The 14,845-nt window shown below is 40.7% G+C and overlaps 1 pseudogene; it reads left to right on the top strand.

The window, feature by feature from the left end:
- The window catches only part of LOC136146006 (large ribosomal subunit protein eL32-like), an 88,300-nt pseudogene extending 77,098 nt beyond the window's left edge, over positions 1 to 11,202 (top strand).
- Positions 11,203 to 14,845: the final 3,643 nt, after the last annotated feature.

Genomic DNA, 14,845 nt, shown 5'->3' with positions numbered 1-14,845 from the left:
GGTGTGTATGCCCAGAAGTGGTATTGCTGGGTCATATGGCAGTTCTATTTCCAGTTTTTTAAGAAATCTCCACACTGTTTTCCATAGTGGCTGTACTAGTTTGCATTCCCACCAACAGTGTAAGAGGGTTCCCTTTTCTCCACACCCTCTCCAGCATTTATTGCTTGTAGACTTTTGGATAGCAGCCATCCTGACTGACGTGTAATGGTATCTCATTGTGGTTTTGATTTGCATTTCTCTAATAATGAGTGATGTTGAGCATCTTTTCATGTGTTTGTTAGCCATCTGTATGTCTTCTTTGGAGAAATGTCTGTTTAGTTCTTTGGCCCATTTTTTGATTGGGTCATTTATTTTTCTGGAATTGAGTTGCAGGAGTTGCTTGTATATTTTTGAGATTAGTCCTTTGTCTGTTTCTTCATTTGCTATTATTTTCTCCCAATCTGAGGGCTGTCTTTTCACCTTACTTATAGTTTCCTTTGTAGTGCAAAAGCTTTTAAGTTTCATTAGGTCCCATTTGTTTAGTTTTGCTTTTATTTCCAATATTCTGGGAGGTGGGTCATAGAGGATCCTGCTGAGATTTATGTCAGAGAGTGTTTTGCCTATGTTCTCCTCTAGGAGTTTTATAGTTTCTGGTCTTACATTTAGATCTTTAATCCATTTTGAGTTTATTTTTGTGTATGGTGTTAGAAAGTGTTCTAGTTTCATTCTTTTACAAGTGGTTAACCAGTTTTCCCAGCACCACTTGTTAAAGAGGTTGTCTTTTTTCCATTGTATATCCTTGCCTCCTTTGTCAAAGATAAGGTGTCCATAGGTTCGTGGATTTATCTCTGGGCTTTCTATTCTGTTCCATTGATCTATATTTCTGTCTTTGTGCCAGTACCATACTGTCTTGATGACTGTGGCTTTGTAGTAGAGTCTGAAGTCAGGGAGGGTGATTCCTCCAGTTCCATTCTTCTTTCTCAAGATTACTTTGGCTATTCGTGGTTTTCTGTATTTCCATACAAATTGTGAAATTATTTGTTCTAGTTCTGTGAAAAATACCGTTGGTAGCTTGATAGGGATTGCATTGAATCTATAGATTGCTTTGGGTAGAATAGCCATTTTGACAATATTGATTCTTCCAATCCATGAACACGGTATGTTTCTCCATCTGTTTGTGTCCTCTTTGATTTCTTTTATCAGTGTTTTATAGTTTTCTATGTACAGGTCTTTTGTTTCTTTAGGTAGATATACTCCTAAGTATTTTATTCTTTTTGTTGCAATGGTGAATGGTATTGTTTCCTTAATTTCTCTTTCTGTTTTCTCATTGTTAGTGTATAGAAATGCAAGGGATTTCTGTGTATTAATTTTATATCCTGCAACTTTACTATATTCGTTGATTAGCTCTAGTAATTTTCTGGTAGAATCTTTAGGGTTTGCTATGTAGAGGATCATGTCATCTGCAAACAGCGAGAGTTTCACTTCCTCTTTTCCTATCTGGATTCCTTTTACTTCTTTTTCTGCTCTGATTGCTGTGGCCAAAACTTCCAAGACTATGTTGAATAGTAGTGGTGAGAGTGGGCACCCCTGTCTTGTTCCTGATTTCAGGGGAAATGCTTTCAATTTTTCACCATTGAGGGTGATGCTTGCTGTGGGTTTGTCATATATAGCTTTTATTATGTTGAGGTATGTTCCCTCTATTCCTGCTTTCTGGAGAGTTTTAATCATAAATGGGTGTTGAATTTTGTCAAAGGCTTTCTCTGCATCTATTGAGATAATCATATGGTTTTTATCTTTCAATTTGTTAATGTGGTGTATTACATTGATTGACTTGCGGATATTAAAGAATCCTTGCATTCCTGGGATAAAGCCCACTTGGTCATGGTGTATGATTTTTTTAATATGTTGTTGGATTCTGTTTGCTAGAATTTTGTTAAGGATTTTTGCATCTATGTTCATCAGTGATATTGGCCTGTAGTTTTCTTTTTTTGTGGCATCTTTGTCTGGTTTTGGAATTAGGGTGATGGTGGCCTCATAGAATGAGTTTGGAAGTTTACCTTCATCTGCAATTTTCTGGAAGAGTTTGAGTAAGATAGGTGTTAGCTCTTCTCTAAATTTTTGGTAGAATTCAGCTGTGAAGCCGTCTGGTCCTGGGCTTTTGTTTCCTGGAAGATTTTTGATTACAGTTTCGATTTCCTTGCTTGTGATGGTTCTGTTAAGATCTTCTATTTCTTCCTGGTTCAGTTTTGGAAAGTTATACTTTTCTAAGAATTTGTCCATTTCATCCAAGTTGTCCATTTTATTGGCATAGAGCTGCTGGTAGTAGTCTCTTATGATCCTTTGTATTTCAGTGTTGTCTGTTGTGATCTCACCCTTTTCATTTCTTATTTTGTTAATTTGGTTCTTCTCTCTTTGTTTCTTAATGAGTCTTGCTAATGGTTTGTCAATTTTGTTTATTTTTTCAAAAAACCAGCTTTTAGCTTTGTTGATTTTTGCTATGGTCTCTTTAGTTTCTTTTGCATTTATTTCTACCCTAATTTTTAAGATTTCTTTCCTTCTGCTGACCCTGGGGTTCTTCATTTCTTCCTTCTCTAACTGCTTTAGGTGTAGAGTTAGGTTATTTATTTGGCTTTTTTCTTGTTTCTTGATGTAAGCCTGTAATGCTATGAACCTTCCCCTTAGCACTGCTTTTACTGTGTCCCATAGGTTTTGGGTTGTTGTGTTTTCATTTTCATTCATTTCTATACATATTTTGATTTCTTTTTTGATTTCTTCTATGATTTGTTGATTATTCAGAAGCGTGTTATTTAGCCTCCATATGTTTGAATTTTTAACAATTTTTTTCCTGGAATTGAGATCTAATCTTACTGCACTGTGATCAGAAAAGATGACTGGAATGATTTCAATTTTTCTGAATTTTCCAAGACCAGATTTATGGCCCAGGATGTGATCTATTCTGGAGAAGGTTCCGTGTGCACTTGAGAAAAAGGTGAAATTGATTGTTTTGGGGTGAAATGTCCTATAGATATCAATTAGGTCTAGCTGGTCCATTGTATCATTTAAGGTTTGTGTTTCCTTGTTGATTTTCTGTTTAGTTGATCTATCCATAGTTGTGAGTGGGGTATTAAAGTCTCCCACTATTATTGTGTTGCTATTAATTTCCTCTTTCATACTCATTAGCGTTTGCCGTACATATTGCGGTGCTCCTATGTTGGGTGCATATATGTTTATAATTGTTATATCTTCTTCTTGGATTGATCCTTTGATCATTATGTAGTGTCCTTCTTTGTCTCTCTTCACATCCTTTATTTGAAAGTCTATTTTATCTGATATGAGTATTGCGACTCCTGCTTTCTTTTGGTCTCCATTTGCGTGAAATATTTTTTTCCAGCCCTTCACTTTTAGTCTGTATGTGTCTCTGGTTTTGAGGTGGGTCTCTTGTAGGCAGCATATATAGGGGTCTTGTTTTTGTATCCATTCAGCCAATCTTTGTCTTTTGGTTGGGGCATTCAACCCATTTACATTTAAGGTAATTATTGATAGGTTTGGTCCCGTTGCCATTTACTTTGTTGTTTTGGGTTCACATTTATACAACCTTTCTGCATTTCCTGTCTAGAGAAGATCCTTTAGCATTTGTTGAAGAGCTGGTTTGGTGGTGCTGAATTCTCTCAGCTTTTGCTTGTCTGTAAAGCTTTTGAATTCTCCTTCATATCTGAATGAGATCCTTGCTGGGTACAGTAACCTAGGTTGTAGATTATTCTCTTTCATTACTTTCATTAAGTCCTGCCATTCCCTTCTGGCCTGGAGGGTTTCTATTGATAGATCAGCTGTTATCCTTATGGGAATCCCTTTGTGTGTTATTTGTTGTTTCTCCCTTGCTGCTTTTAGTATTTGTTCTTTGTGTTTGATCTTTGTTAATTTGATTACTATGTGTCTTGGAGTGTTTCGCCTTGGGTTTATCCTGTTTGGGACTCTCTGGGTTTCTTGGACTTGGGTGGCTATTTCCTTCCCCATTTTAGGGAAGTTTTCAGCTATTATCTCCTCGAGTATTTTCTCGTGGCCTTTCTTTTTGTCTTCTTCTTCTGGGACTCCTATGATTCGAATATTGGGGCGTTTCACATTGTCCCAGAGGTCCCTGAGGTTGTCCTCATTTCTTTTGATCCTTTTTTCGTTTTTCCTCTCTGCTTCATTTATTTCCACCATTCTATCTTCTACCTCGCTTATCCTATCTTCTGTCTCCGTTATTCTACTCTTGGTTCCCTCCAAAGTGTTTTTGATCTCATTCATTGCATTATTCATTTTTAATTGACTCTCTTTTATTTCTTCTAGGTCTTTATTAAACATTTCTTGCATCTTTTCAATCTTTGTCTCCAGGCTATTTATCTGTAACTCCATTTTGTTTTCAAGATTTTGGATCATTTTTATTATCATTATTCTAAATTCTTTTTCAGATAGATTCCCTATCTCCTCCTCTTTTGTTTGACTTGGTGGGCACTTGTCATGTTCCTTTACCTGTTGCGTATTTCTCTGCCTTTTCATCTTGTTTAGATTGCTGTGTCTGGAGTGGGTTTTCTGTATTCTGGAGGTCTGTGATTTCTTTTTATTGTGGAGTTTTTACCCAGTGGGTAGGGTTGGACGGTTGACTTGTCAAGGTTTCCTGGTTAGGGAAGCTTGTTTCAGTGTTCTGGAGCGTGGAACTTGATTTCTTCTCTTTGAAGAGCAATGGTGTGCCCAGTAATGAGTTTTGAGATGGGTCTATGTGTTAGGTGTGACTTTGGGCAGTCTGTATGTTGACTTTCAGGGCTATGTTCCTGTGTTGCTGGGGAATTTGTGTGATATGTCTTGCTCTAAAACTTGTTGGCTCCTGCGTGTTGGTTGGTTTCAGTGTAGGTATGAAGGCTTTTGGACGGTCTCTTATTACTTAGAGTTCCATGTAGTCAGGAGTTTTCTGGTGTTCTCAGGTTTTGGGCTTAAATCTCCTGCCTCTGGATTTCAGTTTTATTCTTCCTGTAGTCTCAGGACTTCTCCAACTATACAGCACTGATAATAAAACTTCTAGGTTAATGGTGAAAAGATTCTCCCCTGTTAGGGGCTCCCAGAGAGGTTCACAGAGTTACACGAAGAAGAGGACAGGGAAGAGGTAAATAGAGATGAGCAGGAGGAGAAAAAGGGGGACTCAAGAGGAGAGAGACAGATCTATGCAGTCGTCTGTTCCTAGAGTGTTCTCCGTAGCCCAGACACCAGCAAAGATTCACAGAATTGAATTGGGAAGAGAAGGGGAAAGGAGGAAATAGAGGTGTTCTGATGTAGAAAACAGAGAGTCAAGATTGGGAGAGAATAATCACCACACTCCTGAATAAAAATGGAAACTGAATATTGGATTCTTAAATGTTTACGGTTTATATCATATACTGAAGAACAAAAATTAAAAATCTAGAGTATAGGTTAGACTCATAAAAATACTATATTAAAAACAAAAACAAAAACACCCCCCCAAAAATTTTAGAAATATATATGAGGTTCGGTTTACAAATAAGGCTTCTCTTCTTTTTTTTCCTTTCTTTCCTCTCCTCTTTGTAAGGTTATAGTGTATTGAAAATGAATAATTAAGGAGTAGTAGAGGAGTACTAGAGGACTTTAAAAGAAATAAGAGAAGAAGAAAAATAAAAAATAGAGGAGGAGAAGGGGAAAAAAAAAAAAAGAAGAAGAAGAGGAAAAAAAAGAGGAAAAAAAAAATTTTCCCTAACTACAAAAATCGTAAGAATTTATGAAAATGAATGTTAAGGAGTAATGGGGGAGTAATAGCGAATTTTAAAGGAAAATAAAAGAGAAAAAATTAAAAAGAAAAAATAAAACTAAAAAAAAAAAAAATTTTCTTTCTTTTTTTTTTCCTTTCTTTTCCTTCCCTGCTTAAAAAAAAAAAAAAAAAAAAAGAAAGAAAGAAAAAAAAAAAAAGTAAAAATATATGCAGGAAGTTCTCTGGAGCTGTTGCGGTCAGTGTGGGTTCGGCTCAGTTTCAGATAGCTCCTCGTTCCAGCTTACACTTCTTGATATCTACAGGACCCTTGTGGTGTGGTCAGTGTTTCCTACAGGGATTTTAATCTGTTGCACCAGTTCCTTCTGAAGCGGTTTTGCTTCCGTTTGCCAGGCTCTTCAGGGCCTCATTTCCGCCCTGACCCAAGCGGGCGGAGGTGGACTCTTATTCAGGTAGCTAGTTCCGTCGCGCTGCAGGGAGGGGCTAGAGTTGCTCGGGCTCCGGAGCTGCTCAGGCTCCCAGCTGTTCTATATGGAGTGGCGCTGCGCGCAGTTCCAGCCCTCGGGTGTTCCGCCAAGGGTCGGAACTGAGATCTGCGCCTGCTCCCTGTGCCCTCCCCGTCAGAGCGGTCCAGGCAGCCAGGGGCTTGACGCTTGACGGGCGCACTCTCCCCGGGTGCGCGCGCCCACTCCCTTCCGCGGTCCCAGTCTCAGATTCCGCCGGCGCTAGTCCGGTGCGTGCGCCTTCTGCCCGCCGCGTCCCTAGCCCCAGTCCCCGCCTGCGCCGGTCGGGTGCCTGTGCCCTTTGTCTCGCCGCGACCCTCCCGGCGGATGTCGACCATCCAGAATCTCGGTCCCTTTGCTCTGCGAACCGCAGGCGGCGTGTTCTGGCCGGTTAATTTTCTCTCTCTTGCTCTCCCACAGTTCAAGCTGGGAACTCACAAAAGCTCCCTCCGATTGTCCACAGGGCTCTCAGGCCCGGACCCTGCCCCAAGCAATGCCGCTCGCTCCTCTCCGTTCCGCTCCCACTTGCTGGTGGCGGATGCGGGTGTCTGGGGTACTCTCCTGCTGGGAGTTGCTTTTAGGTTCGTAATCTGTGGGTTTTATTATTGTTTCTCTCCCAGTCAGGTTGCCCTCTGAGATTCAAACACTTCCCCCAGGCCCGCCAGTGCGAGGGTTCCCTGGTGTCTGGGAACGTCCTCTATTAAGACCCTTCCCGGGACGGATCTCCGTCCTTAGCTCTTTTGTCTCACTTTTTATCTTTTATATTTTGTCCTACCTCCTTTCGAAGACAATGGGCTGCTTTTCTGGGCGCCTGGTGACCTCTGCTAGCGATCAGAAGTTGTTTTGTGAAGTTTGCTCTGCGTACAGTTATTCTTTTGATGAATTTCTAGGAGAGAAAGTGGTCTCCCCGTCCTACTCCTCCGCCATCTTCGTCTCCACCAGGTCTTGACTTTTTAATTAAATGTTTCTTTTTTGTCTACAGTCATTTCATAAATTTTTATTGAATTGATATTGTATTCTAGGTATTGCTTAGGTGCTGGGTGAATAAAAGCTTTTGCCTTCAAGGAATGTACCTTCTAAAGTGAGGGAGAGAAAATAAACAAAGGAAGGATTAAACAAGTGGCTTGTCTGATGGCAATCAATGACATGAAGAGTAAGTAAAGCCGTAGAAAGAAGGAGAGAGTGATGGATGTGCTCCAGGAAAGGGTGCCAGGGAAGAGTTCTCAGAGGAGCTGGTGCTGAACAAAGGTCTGACTCAACTCTCAAGAGGATACATTATTGAATGAAAAGAGGGAAGATCTAGAGTGAGTTAGATTTGGGATTACTGATGTGTATTACTAAAAATCAATTTATTTCTTCAGACTTAGGAGTGGGTTAGATATATTATAGCTATTTAATCTTTATCAGCTCTGGCATTTTAGAATATTGGACATATTTATTATTTCAAAATACAGGCTTGTATGTTTGTAGCACACTCATTGGACTAGAAGGAAAAGAGTAATGTGTAAGTGTGAATGCTTCCATGTAAGAAAGATTCATTGGACCCTCCTGAAAGATTCCAGATCTTTCAAGATCTTACTCTCTCTCTGTATGTCAAATACTCAAGTAAAGCAACTGACTTTCGTGCCCCGAATTACTGGATATAATCACACCCCTCCTAAGACTTTCCTATCCATTATAGAATCTTCACTTTGTATTCCCCAGTTTAGAATCTAGGTTCATGTCCTTGATAAAGTTTTCACAGTTAGTTGACAGTCATCTGAAGCAAGTTTATTATGAGGTGATTTTTGACTGTCCTATTTCCAGCTAATCTTTCTTTCACCTAATCAACACTTATCAAGCCCATATTATGTGCCAGCTATTAAGGAGTTGAGGCCAGAGATGGAAGACATAATCCGTATCCTGACAGAGTCTAACATTGGAAATAATCAACATGGCAGGACAGGTGCTGTGATGGAAGCAATGCAAGGCGTGGAGAGCAAGAGACCTGTGTAGGCTGCCTGTGAGGTGTCTAGAGCCCTCCTTTTAAAAGGAGACGCAATATCAAGGGCTTGTGCCATAATTTAGTTAGCAATTCCCTTATTTTTTGTGCCTGGCGATTGCTTCTAATTTTTCATTGATATAGGTTAGAAGCAATTTCACTTCTAGGTATGTGCACCAAAGAATTGAAAGCAGATACTCAGAGAGATACTTGTATACCAGCATTCACAGTAGCATTGTTCTCAATAACCAAAAGGTGGAAACAATAAAAATGTCCAAGAATGAATAAATGGATTAACAAAATGTGACATATATATGATATGTATTATATGCATTCTGATGCTGGATACAGTATGAACAAACCTGAAATATTATGCTAAATAAAATAAGCTAGACACAAAAGGACAAATATGATTCCACTTATATACAGTACATAGATTAGTCAAATTTGGAGACAGAAAATAGAATAGTGGTTACCAGGAGCTAACCACTCTTGAGGAGAAGGGAATGGGGAGTTATTGTTTAATGGGTACAGAGCTTATGTTGAGAATGATGAAAAAGTCCTGGATTTGAATAGTGGTAATGGTTGCACGACAGTGCGAATTTTCTTAATGCCAGTGACTGTGCACCTAAAATTAGTTAAAGTATATATGTATCTTTTATCACAGCTTTATATTAAAAAAAGCTGAGATGGTATCCCAGTGCATATAGGAAATACATATATCCTAATATGTAATACAGATTTCCCAGAATTTGGATTATTTCCTTATTTTAGAACTTGGAAGAAATCTTCCTGGATCAGGGTTTATGCCATTTAATAAATATCACCAAATTCTTTTGTGAAAACAACTGTGCAGGTTTACAGTTCTCCCAGGTACATATATAAGTACTGATATCATTATTCATATGCCAACCTGTATCCTTGACTAAAGGGAAGAAAATTGTTTTGAAAATTCACCAGTGAAGGACTAAGCCTTGAGTTAGGATCCAGATTAAATTATGAATAAAAACAATGGTGCTTTGTTTTAATATGCACTTCTTTATTAGTGAGGTGTGGTGTTGGAGAAGACTCTTGAGAGTCCCTTGGGCTGCAAGGAGATCCAACCAGTCCGTCCTAAAGGAGATCAGTCCTGGGTGTTCATTGGAAGGACTGATGCTGAAGCTGAAACTCCAATACTTTGGCCACCTGATGCGAAGAGCTGACTCATTGGAAAAGACCCTGATGCTGGGACGGATTGAGAGCAGGAGGAGAAGGGGACGACAGAGGATGAGAGGGTTGGATGGCATCACTGACTCAATGGACATGAGTTTGAGTAAACTCTGGGAGTTGGTGATGGACAGGGAGGCCTGGCGTGCTGCAGTTCATGGGGCTGCAAAGAGTCGGACATGACTGAGTGACCCAATTGAACTGAACTGAACTGTCTTGGTATTTTTTTTTTTAACTGGATGTATTTCCTATTGTGTGGGTTCACTAGTTTCTTAGAGTATTTTAAAATTCATTTTTCACTTTTAGACAGCTTAGCAAAATACACACACAAAAACAGGGTGTTTTAAAAGCGAGAAAATTGGAGCAGAGGGAAACTAATGATAGAAAAATAAAATGAAGACAAGGTAAGTTATTAAATATGGAGTTTACCAAGGGATCTGACTAGAGGAAGGCAACACATTTGTCACTGAGTTTTCTGGAAGCTAATGGGAAGAAAGAGAAACAAGATCCATAGCTTGATGAGTTCAGCCAGCATTTGCTTGGTTAACATCACATTAATTCCTGGTATAGATTCTGAAACAAATTCTTCCTGTGGGTTCATATACTAGACTGCATTGAAAAATCACAGGAGCCATATTTTCCAACCCACCTGATTTTGCAAAACCTCTTCACTGCCACTCAAGAGGTGGAGTCTCTTTCCCCCTCTCCTTCAGCCTGGGCTGGCCTTGGAACTGCTGACCTGGATTAATAGAACCTGGCAGAAGTAAGGCTGCATGACTGCTAAGGCAATGCAGTGAAGGGGAACCTGGTTCTCACCTGGCTCTCTTTCTTGGAAGAGATGCATGGGAAGCCTGGAGCCCACATGTGAAAAGTCTGGGCACCTTGAAGTTGCCATAATGTAAAGACCATGTGATAGAGATAAAGAGATGCATCCAATCAGATGGAGCTGAGTGGGAGGAGATGAGATCCCTGCTGAGCACTGCTGAGGATGCAGATTCATGAGCCAAAATAAGTTTTGTTTTTTCTTTTTAGATTTTTTTTGGTGTGGACCATTTTTAAAGTCTTCACTGAATTTGTTGCAATATTGTTTCTGTTTTGGTTTTTTGGTCCAGAGGCCTGTGGGATTTTAGCTCCCTGTGGGATTAAACCTGCATCTACTGCATTGGAAGTGCAGAGTCTTAACCATTAGAACTGCAGGGAAGTCCCTCAAATAAATTTTATTTGTTGCTTTAAGCTGGTGTGTTTTAGGGTGGTTAGTTATGTAGCAGTAAGTAACTTGGACAGTTTATTTAGAGAAAATATAAAACTCTAGCAACTTCTCTTCCTTGGCTGATGCCTGTGAAGTTGGCAATCATCTCCAACTCCGCATCTTGGCTGCTCTGAGACCCTTCATGAAGTCCAATGATCATCAAAAAGAGGGCCACAATGTTCATCTGACATCTGTCAGACCGATACGTGCAAATTTAAGCAGAACTGGAGGAAACCAAGAGGCATTGACAATAGGGTGCTCAGGAGATTCAGTGGCCGGATCGTGATGCCCAACATCAGTTACCTGAGCAACTAGAAAACAAAGCACATGCTGCCCAGCAGCTTCCACAAGTTCCTGGTCCACAACTTCCAGGAGCTTGATGCTACTCATGTGCGACACATGCCACTGTGCTGAGACTGCTCACAACGTCTCCTCCAAGGACCGCAAAACCACTGTGGAAAGAGCAGCCCACCTGTCCACTGGAGTCACCGATCCCAGTGCCAGACTGTGCAGCTAAGAAAATGAATAGACAGCTCCTTTGCACGTTTTGTTTGTGTTAATAAAACCGTAAAACTCAGGCAAAACAGTAACAGAAACAAAACAAAACAAAAACTTCGCAACAGTGTTCTGCAGCGTCAGTGTACCAAACACACATGGGGCTGAGCTGTTGGGCTCTACAGGCTGAAGCCGGGAGCTCCAGTGCCCACTAGCTACTTTTTAAAGACCATTTAACTCTCACAGAAAACACCTTAAGTAAAACAGTTTCCTGGTAGAGGCTTATATTTATTTGATGGCAAACTATAGGATATTCTAGACTCTTTTTTTTTTTTTTTTTTTTATCAATTCAGGTGAACCAGAAAGAGATTCCAGATACCTGCTAAGAGCTCAAACCAAATGTGCATAATTGGGATCTATTGTGGGAAGGATAGGGAACTTCTTGGGAGGTCTGATTCTTTCTCCTCCCTCTGATAAATGTCACTGTTAAGCTCCTATAATTGGCAAGCTCTCCATGGAGAGGATCCAAGAGAGGGCAAGAAAGTCTGGGTCTACCCAGGAAAATTGTGACTGACTGAAGCTTTACGTGGGACCTTTGCCTCCATGGTCCTCTTTATCTTCCAAAATTTCTGTTGGATGGCAAATTCCTTTAGGAAAAGGGGGCAAGTTTTATTATAGCTATGGGAGCTGGCAGAGAACCAGGATGGATATAGCAGTTAATTATCACGCTAAGGATGTGAGAATGGACTCGGGGTCTAGAGAGGCTGGATCTAAATCCTGCTGGTGCTACTCACTAGCCAAATGACTTTAGGCAACCTAGCCTCTGAGTGCCTCAGTTTTCTCCTCCATAGGAGTACTCATAAGGGAGCAAGGGTTAAATGATTTAGAAGCCTCTCGAATAGTCTGTGGACAGTGACTGCAGCCATGAAATGAAAAGATGCTTGCTCCTTGGAAGAAAAGCTTTAACAAACCTAGACAACATACTCAAAAGCAGAGACCTCCCTTTGCTGACAAAGGTCAGTATAGTCAAAACTATGGTTTTTCCAGTAGTCATGGATGTGAGACTTGGACCGTAAAGAAAACTGAGCACCGAAGAATTGATGCTTTGGAACTGTGGTGCTGGGAAACACTTATGACAGTCCCTTGGACAGCAAGGAGGTCAAACCAGTGAATCCTAAAGGAGATCAACCCTGAATATTCATTGGAAGAACTGATATTGAAGCTAAAGCTCCAATACTTTGGCCACCTGATGGGAAGAGCCGACTCATTGGAAAAGACTGATGCTGGGAAAGACTGAGGGCAGGAGGAGAAGGGAACGACAGAGGATGAGAGTCTGAGCAAACTCCAGGAGATAGTGAAGGGCAGGGAAGCGGGCGTGCTGCAGTTCATGGGGTCACAAAGAGTTGGATACAACTTAGCGACTGAACAAGGATAATGTGTGGCATAGAAATGCTAAGTGTCAGCTGCTGCCGCTGCTACTTCTACTCCTATTAATTTTTTATTGGAGCGTAATTGCTTTACAATGTCGTGTTAGTTTGTGCTATAGAACAACATGAGTCAGTTATATGGATACATATATCCTCTCCCTCTTGATCGTCCCCCTCCTCATCTTACCCTTCTAGGTCATCACAGGGCACTGAACCGAGTTCCCTGTGCTATATGCAGCAACTCCCCACTAGTGAGCTATTTCACACGATACTACTGCCACTTCTATACTGTCACCACTACATATTAGTGATGGGCACCCCGCAAAGTGTGCTAAGTTTACAGGCTTTGATCTCCTCCGTTCAGCTTTCATCTTCTACCTCTTGAGTCTTCTGCTCACCCCAGGCTGTGGGTGCTGTGGCTGCTGCCTCACCCTCGGGGACCAGGTCAGCCAGCTTGCCCTGGCAGCTTCACCACCAAGAGTTAATAATCACACACCTCCAGGCCACCCTCCCAGCTGCCGGTCAGTGCCACCCCATCTTGACAGCATTTATCTGAACCCTCCATCAATTTAGAGATATACCCTGGAAAACACATTGTGTTTCTATCATGGCTCCTATTAATAAATAGTTCATTGTGTTTATTTAGCTCTATGTCTTTTTCCTATGCTTGTAGTAAAAATCTTTGGTGGAAAGAATTGGTTTTTTTTGTTGTGTTGTATGGGTGGATGTTGTGTTTGTCTTTTGAAGATTTGTGTTGTGAGCTCTTGACATAATCTCTCTCCCTCTTGTGGATTTAGGATCTTTTGGTGGAGGTATTTGTGTTAAGTCGATTCAGTCATGTCCAACTCTTTGCGACCCCTGACCCCAGGCTCCTCTGTCCATGGGATTCTCCAGGCAAGAATACTGGCGTGGGTAGCCATTTCCTTCTTAGGGGATCTTCCTGACCCAGGGACCGAACCCATGTCTCTTAATGTCTCCTGCGTTGGCAGGCGGGTTCTTTACCGCTGGCGCCACCTGGAAGGTGGAGATGAGCAGAGTGTAGAGTTTAACCCCTGTGGCTGAGTTTTTGTCAGCAGTTTGGTGTCAGACAGCTTAACACTTACGTGGTTTGCTCTTTGGTCTCCATTGTGTACTAAACAGAGCAATGGCTTGGGTGTCAGAAGACCTTGACTGATGCTTCAGTCCCTTGGACAATTCATTTCAGTTGAGCCTCAGTTTTCTAATCTGTAAGGGTGGGGCAACGATATCTCTCACAATTGTTTGAGGGTTTAATACAGTTATTCTTATCAGGCTCACTGCTGGTGAGGAGGGCTTTGTGATGATGAGGAAAGGGTGTTCCCAGCTTCAGGCAGACACAGCCTCGTCCCCAGGATCTGCCCTGTGAGTGAAGTGTGGGTTGTGTTCCCTGCTCTTCGTTTTGCTGGGTGGATGCTCTGGCACAGGTCAGAAGTCAGACAGCTGTGTGCACAGACTCCATGGCTTTCAAAAGTTTAGTTTGTAATGACAGAATGTCATACATACACTGGGAATTATTATTAACGGTACATTCTGTTTCTCAAACACTGTCCTATCTGTCTATCTATCATCAGTCTATCTCTATCATTTAATCATTCTACCTCTTTTCATAAAGGATTTGAGATGACATTGATTAAATCACAGAATCACAGCTAATATTTGCATAGTGCTCTTTCATTGATCTAAATTCCTCTGTTTCAAAAAAAAAATAAATAAATTCCTCTGTTTCATCCTCATAATGGTCTTATGAGGGGAGTATCCTGTCTCTCACTTTACAGATGAACCAACTGAGTCCCAGATGCACATAATAAATGGTGGAGTCAGGATGGAAACCCAGATTTTCTGGCTTATATCCATGTTCTTTTACCAATATCATGCCATCCAATCAGGTTGTCACTATGATAAAGTATGATATGACAGAACTATTTTTTATTTTCTGTACTATATCGCAAAAATTGGAGCTGCTCTTCAGTAATTGAAACTGGACCAAAAAAAAAAAAATCAAAATCTATTATTATAAACACAATAGAGACATATGGAATTTGTCCTCTCTTGGTTTATGTACTATCTTTAGCTGTTAGGGAATTTAATTAAGGGATGTAGTTTACATAGAAATGAACTATGCTTAAAAGGGACCCAAATAGGCAGAGAAAAAGGAAGAAGAGGATAACGTTAATACCTACAGCTTCAGTAATCACTAACATCATTTATTATGACTACTGTCTATTGCTGTGT

The sequence above is a fragment of the Muntiacus reevesi genome, chromosome 13 (assembly GCF_963930625.1).
Source record: "Muntiacus reevesi chromosome 13, mMunRee1.1, whole genome shotgun sequence".
Lineage (NCBI taxonomy): Eukaryota > Metazoa > Chordata > Mammalia > Artiodactyla > Cervidae > Muntiacus > Muntiacus reevesi.
This window is presented reverse-complemented; position numbering and strand designations above follow the sequence as displayed.